The sequence below is a fragment of the Myotis davidii genome, unplaced genomic scaffold, assembly GCF_000327345.1.
Source record: "Myotis davidii unplaced genomic scaffold, ASM32734v1 scaffold1, whole genome shotgun sequence".
In the NCBI taxonomy this organism is placed as follows: Eukaryota; Metazoa; Chordata; class Mammalia; order Chiroptera; family Vespertilionidae; genus Myotis; species Myotis davidii.
The window spans coordinates 3,667,695-3,674,778 of record NW_006294681.1 but is presented as its reverse complement, the minus strand read 5'-3'; positions in this window follow the sequence as shown (position 1 = coordinate 3,674,778).

The window sequence follows — 7,084 nt, the reverse complement described above, 5'->3', positions numbered from 1 at the left end:
CCCGTCGCTAGTAAAGAATATTCTAGGCCAAGAATTACACTACATTAAGGACACACACATATATACATAGTAGACATTAGATTCTATCCACCTCCAACAATAACTGGCATGGAATAGGCAGAATTTTTGCACCTCATGAATACATTTTCCAAAAGTCTTAGCTTTTAAAAATGTTGCAGGCATATACTAACTTTCCAACTCTTAAGACTAATGAATAGATCTTGGAGGAATGCTTTTTAAACTGTAAATTATAACCCACTGGGTAAATAAAACAGAGGGTACTGACTAGCAATTTTATTAATACATAAATTAAAATGTTATTTTTTCTAAAAAATCAAAAAATAACCAAACCAATAGCTACAGTAATCAAAACAAGTATACACCAAAGAGAAATGGTTACTGAAACAGAGACATTAAAATCTCATATAAGTCAGCCTTGAACAATATTACGCAAATAAATTTCAGAACCTGGAAGAAAGAGATGATGTTCTAGAAAAATAAAGTTTACTAAACTTGATCTCAGTAAAAATACAATAATTGAACAGACCAATAATCTTATAAGAAATAATAAAAATTACCAAAGAAATACCTAACACCCACCCCCATGAAAATAAAATAAAAAGAAGAAAAACAAACTAGGCCCAGGTGATTTTACAGAGGAATTCTATAATTTTTCATAGAATGGATAACATCAATGATATTTAAATTGTTCCAGATCATGAGGAAAAGAAGGGAAGTTTTCAAATTCTGTATATGAAGCAAGTATAACTTTGATTTAAGAACCTGGTAAATATAGCATAAAATGGATAAACATACACCAATTTTACTCATGAAAGTTAAAGCAAAAATCCTATGTAGCCCAGCCAGTGTTGCTCAGTGGTTGAGCATTGGCCCATGAACCAAGAGGTCATGGTTTGATTCCTATTCAGGGTACATGCCCTGGCTGCAGTTTGATCCCCAATGCAGGAGACAACCAATCGATGTTACTATCTCTCTATCCTCTCCCTCCCTCTCTCTCTAAAGTCCATAAAAACATATTTTTTAAACAATTAGTAAAGGGCAGATTGAAAAATAACCCAGTAGATTTGAGTCCAGGAGTGCAAAGATGGTTTAATATTATAAAAGCATAAGCAAATTTACCAAATTAAAAGGTTTAAAGTTTTCATAGAGAAAAGGCCAATACCAGGGCTGGGACAGAGAAAATGCAAAATGAAGCATAATAGAAAGTAGTCAAAGATTAATGGAGACATGTCAAAAGGGTATAGGAGATGGCTTGTCCTCACTTCCACTAGCCAAATTTGGAACAATATGAGGAGCAAAATAATAGTGATGTATTGGAACATATTGAATAAAGGCAAATCCACGAGTCCATAGTGATAGTCAGAGGATGTGTATTTGAGTGGTGAGTGAGGATGAATCTTTGCTATATAAAAGAATCTCAGATAAGTGCAGAACGAATGATAGAACCAAAGGAAGACCAGTTTGCAATGTGGGGTATAAGTGGTTTAGGAATGGGTTATTGACAAAGGCTAAAGCCACAGGTGAAAGATTGTTGGGAGCAGGACATTAACACTATCTCAATGTCGCCCTCCATATTACTTATTACCAAGGAAAAATGTATCACTACCATGGAAAGACCTGGCATTCATCATCTTAAAGACGTTGATAAGATTTAACTTCACCAGTCATGGGACAAGCTAGCATTATGTTTGCAATGGAAAGTACACAGCATTGCCTATGCGGTGTTTTCAGCTTGGCTTCCAGCGGCCCAGGGTAGATGAAGAAAAGGGTAGGAAGCCCATTAAAGTAACGAGCTTCCAAACAACTTTCCTGCGGAGTTTACACTCAGCTTCTCTCCAAAGGAAAAACAGATTAAAATGAGAAAGCATGATTGTTCTAAGAATTATAACATGCATGGAACTTAGAAGAACTCCCCCAGAACATGGTACTTGAGCATTATTTATGAATAGATTTAAGGGTGACTATCTTAAGAGCTGACATCTTCACTCTGCCCAGCATCTACACTCACATGGCACTGTGTCATTTGTGTTTCCTCTCCTCAGTCACCTGTTCAGGCTCCCCCCACCCCCACCCCCAATAAAAAGAGAGAGATAGAGAGAGAGGTTTTCTGAATCTTCCTAGGGGAGGAGTCCCCTGTCAGCCTGAACTAATTTGGAGGAAAGTCTCTGTTATAATATTTAAATAAGACAATATAAAGTGCCTAGGATATCATCCCACATAGAAAGGGGAGCAAAACAATTTCTTCCCCTATAATGAGTATCCATGTTTCTTCTTGTCATATTTATCTCATTTTTATGAATAATTTCACTTCCTCTGAGTATTACTTCAGGATGAACTGAGTAAATAAAAATACCTCTTCTGTGGAAAAGTCAATCATTTCAGATAGAGAAATTTCTTATTAATGTGATGGGGGAATTATCTTATTCCTCACTGGGGGGCATAAATGAATCACTCTTGTTCCTTTTCTTCCCTGCTATAGAAATGCTTTCAAAAGAAGTATAGAGAACCAAAAGTAGAAACTTACATGTCTTTGCTAGAACCCTCTCCCATTACTTCAGCTGAGCAGGATGCCAATTACAAGTTGTTTTCTTCCCTGTGTTTCCATGGTGTTCTGTGTGTAATCTGATTACAGCATTAATTTGATTGCCTTGTAATTACTTGTCTACAAGTTGGTCTTTACTGTTATCCTATAAGCTTCTTGAGGGCAGGAAGCATGATGGCCAGGTTAGGGACTCGGTAACTGTCCATGGGGAGGATAGCTTCCTTTTCCCTTCTCTCTGCTCCTTACCAGCTTCTGGCTTTCCTCTTTCTCTGCTTCTGATTTATTTATGTTTTCACTGTCCTATGAGGCCACTATTATTAAAGATAGGTCTACATTTTATATGATTTTTTTCTTTATAGAAGAAATGGTTCACAATGTGCCTGCTTTATATTTGCCATGTTACTTCACCTTTAAAAATTTACTACTATACACAAAGGATCTCAGTCATTAATGATTGAGTTTCTTCGTCAGGAGATATAATAAATCATGCTTTCTAGGTCTGTGATATTTAGTAAGTTACACACAGAGCACTACAAGCCTGTGCGGTGTTTAATACTTGAATCATTGACATTTTAAAAAACTTTCCATTGATTTTCAGAGAGAGAGGAACGGAGAGGGAGAGGAAGAGAGAGAGAAACATCAATGTGAGAGTGAAAAATTGATCAACTGTTTCCTACATGCCCCCTACCAGAGATCAAGCTTGCAACCTGGGCATGTGCCCCTACCAGGATTTGAACCAGCAACCTTTCAGTACATGGGACAACGCCCAAACAACTGAGCCACACTGGTCAGGCTTGAAATTTGATTATTAATTTTGAAGAAATCATAATATGCCATGATTTCCAAATGCTCATCTAATATTTGACTTCTTTTGGTTGCTTTGGAGGGCTATTTATATAGCCCCAAAGTATCAGCTATACATAGCCCTTTAGATGAACTCTCTGGAAATCTTACAGAGGGATGAATTTGAGAGAATTATTTGTGGGGACATAGATACAATGTAAAGCTTATTTTTTTTGGTGAACAGTATGATCAAAATACATTAGTTTAATTGATATTTCTGTACCATTTATTCCCACACAAAATTATGCAGACTTCATTTCCTTTCTTTAGAAGTTAGAAAATGTTAAATCTAAGTCAATTTTCTCTTGAATCTACTTCAAGTTATTGTTATATATCATTGATTTTTTTTCTTTTAGAGCTAAGACATAGAGAACACAGATACGCAGCAACCCTTACAAAGGGTTTCTAAAACATTTTGCTTTCTAAAACATTTAAAGTCGCTTTAACAAAAAGAGACATTTGGAAGATTACAATTCTTCGAAAATGCCCTACTTTCCCTGCTGTATCTTAAAATCTCTATCATTTTTATAGATCAAAAGATGGGTGTTCAGAAAGTTTTATGATGTTCAGAACAGCATAAAACACAAAGTAGAGTCCATTTCTATGAAGCAAATAGTTTTAATTGCTGAACTACATGTTTTTATGGCAATTCTATAAAACTTTTATATATCTGAGATGTATTCTCAAAAACATCATGCAATTGCTATGAGGATTCAAAGCTCAATTTTTTCATATTTCTGCAAATGAGGCCAGTTCTTTCTATGTATAATGTAATCACTGATCTTGATTCATGCCAACTTTGAAGCCAGATTAACCCTTTTATACTTGTCCAGTTAAATACTTCTAACAACTCAAAGCAAGGATGAACCTAAAATATTATTTCAATATGCAGAAAATAATGTGTTCTAGATTGCTGCAGCCTCATATCTGCCACATGTTAGGCTTAGGAAGAACTTACATAATTTAAAAAAATATATATCTCACAAAATGTCAATAAGGATGATGGAGTACTTTATTTTTTTCATGTGTCTAAAAATTCTTTCTCTATGTACTTATTTACCCTAGAGGAAATTTTCTGTATCTATACACACTGGTATGAATTACACATCCCTTGTAACATATATAATAAACCATATAATGTTGCCTTATGTTGGTGGATGAGATAATTATTACTACTTAGCCAACTCACTCTAAAAGTAAGGTGTAAAAATTTGAAAATCAGAGACTTCCAACTAGCAAAAAGACATGATAAAAGCTTCCTTTAATATCCTTGTCCACTGGGGCTCTGTTATGTGTCACGTAAGGGAGGATGAAAAGACATGACAACTCCCCTCCAGGAAGCTGACAGTCTACATAAGACAAAGCTGGTGTAAACAATCCTAATAGTTAAATGTTTGCATGGATCCTCCCTGTTGCCATGATTTGAGCAGTATCACATGGGCCACACCACCTGAGAATACCATCCTCGTTCCTGAAACTTTAATTTTGACGTAAGGCATTGTGCCAGAAGGTAAATATTATAATGATCGTGTTTCCTTGTGTGCAAACAAAGAGAGAAAAGACATGAAGAGTTGAAGGGTACTTGAATATGCCACTCAAAACAACATGTCTCTTTAGCATATGGATTCTTTTTAAGCTGAAGATCACTGAGAGAGGAAAAACTCTAAAACCAGACCACAGGCCTTCCTTTTGTAAAGGGAATTTACATTTATAAAGGAAACTTCCAGGTAGAGAGATGTTTCCATCTTCCCTACCACAACAGGAGAGCTCTTATCGGGGAGAAGGTCCTGCTTGAATGCTCAAAACAAACCTTAGGAAACCACCCTTATTTACGGAAGGTTTCCTGGTTATCTTCCCATTACTTGGCTCCCTCTCCCAAAAGCCTCAAGCCCTTTTACTTTTCTTGTAGCCTAAGAAGAAATGTAAATCCAAGTTTTAACCACCTGTTTGAGTTACTCATCTTTAAGTATTCCCATTTGCAAGTGAGATGCACATGCAAATAAACTTCTAATTATTTTTACTCTCTTACAAGAAGCCCAGTGCATGAAATTTGTCAGCCCAGCCTGCACCCTCTCACAGTCCAGGAGCCTCAGGGGATGTCCGACTGTCAGCTTAGGTTCACTTCTGGTGGGGAGTGGGCCCAAGCCATCAGTCAGACATCCTTAGTGCTGCCACAGAGGTGGGAGAGGCTCCACCACGGCCGCTGTGCTCACCAGCCATCCTGCTCTGGCTGAGCAGCGCTCCCCCTGTGGGAGCACACTGACCATCGGGAGCACACTGACACTTGCATTGAGTGTATGCCCCCTGGTGGTCAGTGCATGTCATAGCAACTGGTCGACCAGTCAACTGCCCTCTGGTGGTCAGTGCACATCATAGCGAGGGGTTGAATGGCGTTAGCATATCATTAGCATATTATGCTTTGATTGGTTGAATGGCCTACAGGCATATTAGTCTTTTATTTTATAGGATTCATCTGGCTTGGCCAGTCTCATTTACAGGGACCCTGATGGGAAACCCAAAATTCATAAAAGAAAAGAATTTTTTCCTCTCCTACAGAGTTGCATTGCGTTGGTTTGTGTTCATTGTATAGATAGAGGATCAATTAGCAAACTGGAAGAAAAACTATATGGGTACATGGAATCAGAATCGATTTTCCCCACCCGTGGACTTAAGACCCTGGAGACATCAAATTGCTTCCTTCCCCAACAGTGGAAATACATATACTTGCATGTGAAAGTATAGAAAAGTTTTGAGGTAAAAATGAAGTTCTCATTCTCAAATGTTAGGAAGTCATAGTCTAGTGTAAACTACTTAATACATAATTTTCCCAGGCCAGACTGTTGGGAAAATATTTGACATCTGATGATAAATAATAAAACTGCTGAGATCTGCTATAGACAGGTAGAAAATCCTTTTTTTAAATTACTCTATATCCACTTATTGCTATGAAAGACAGCACACATATTTAGACCTTCACTCAGTCTAAAATTTTTTCTGGGGCAATGTAAAGAAAAATCTAATCTCAAATGACTTCCAGTTCTTTTGTTACTAGAGCTACATAAACTTGGGATAGACAACTGTAATATAAAGTAACACCTGATGAGCCTTTTAGTAATAATTGTTTAGGTTAGGTTCGATGAGTGATTACGTTAATGACGGAAATATTATACAATAGGTTTTGGAGTTTTCTTGATTCTGGGAGATGAGAAAAGTACAAAGGTAGGGAAGTAGCTTCAGTTATTTAAGAAAGATTGGATCTGAAGGGTGTAATAAAAGCTTACTTGTAGAATGAATTGTCAGGAAAAGTGATGTCAAATATTAAATTGGAAACTCTTTGCTCTTCTGCTCTAAAATAATCTTTAGTTATTTTCATATCTGCAACAAAACTCTATTATCAAAATAACTTTGTATCAGTGGTACTTTCAGGAATGAAGGGAAATGTGTGTCCCTCCTTGAGACAATGTGGGGTAGCATCAAGATAATAGCTCTGAGAGGTGAGATAGCAAATGGATTTTTTTAAATATTTTTTTATTGATTAAGATATTACATATGTTTCCCTGTCCCCACATCACCCTCCACCCCACCCCCCCGTTGTCCGTGTCCATTGGTTAGGCCTCTATGCCTGCATGTAAGTCCTTTGGTTGCTCTTTCCCCTTTACCCTCCCCTCCCCCACCCTC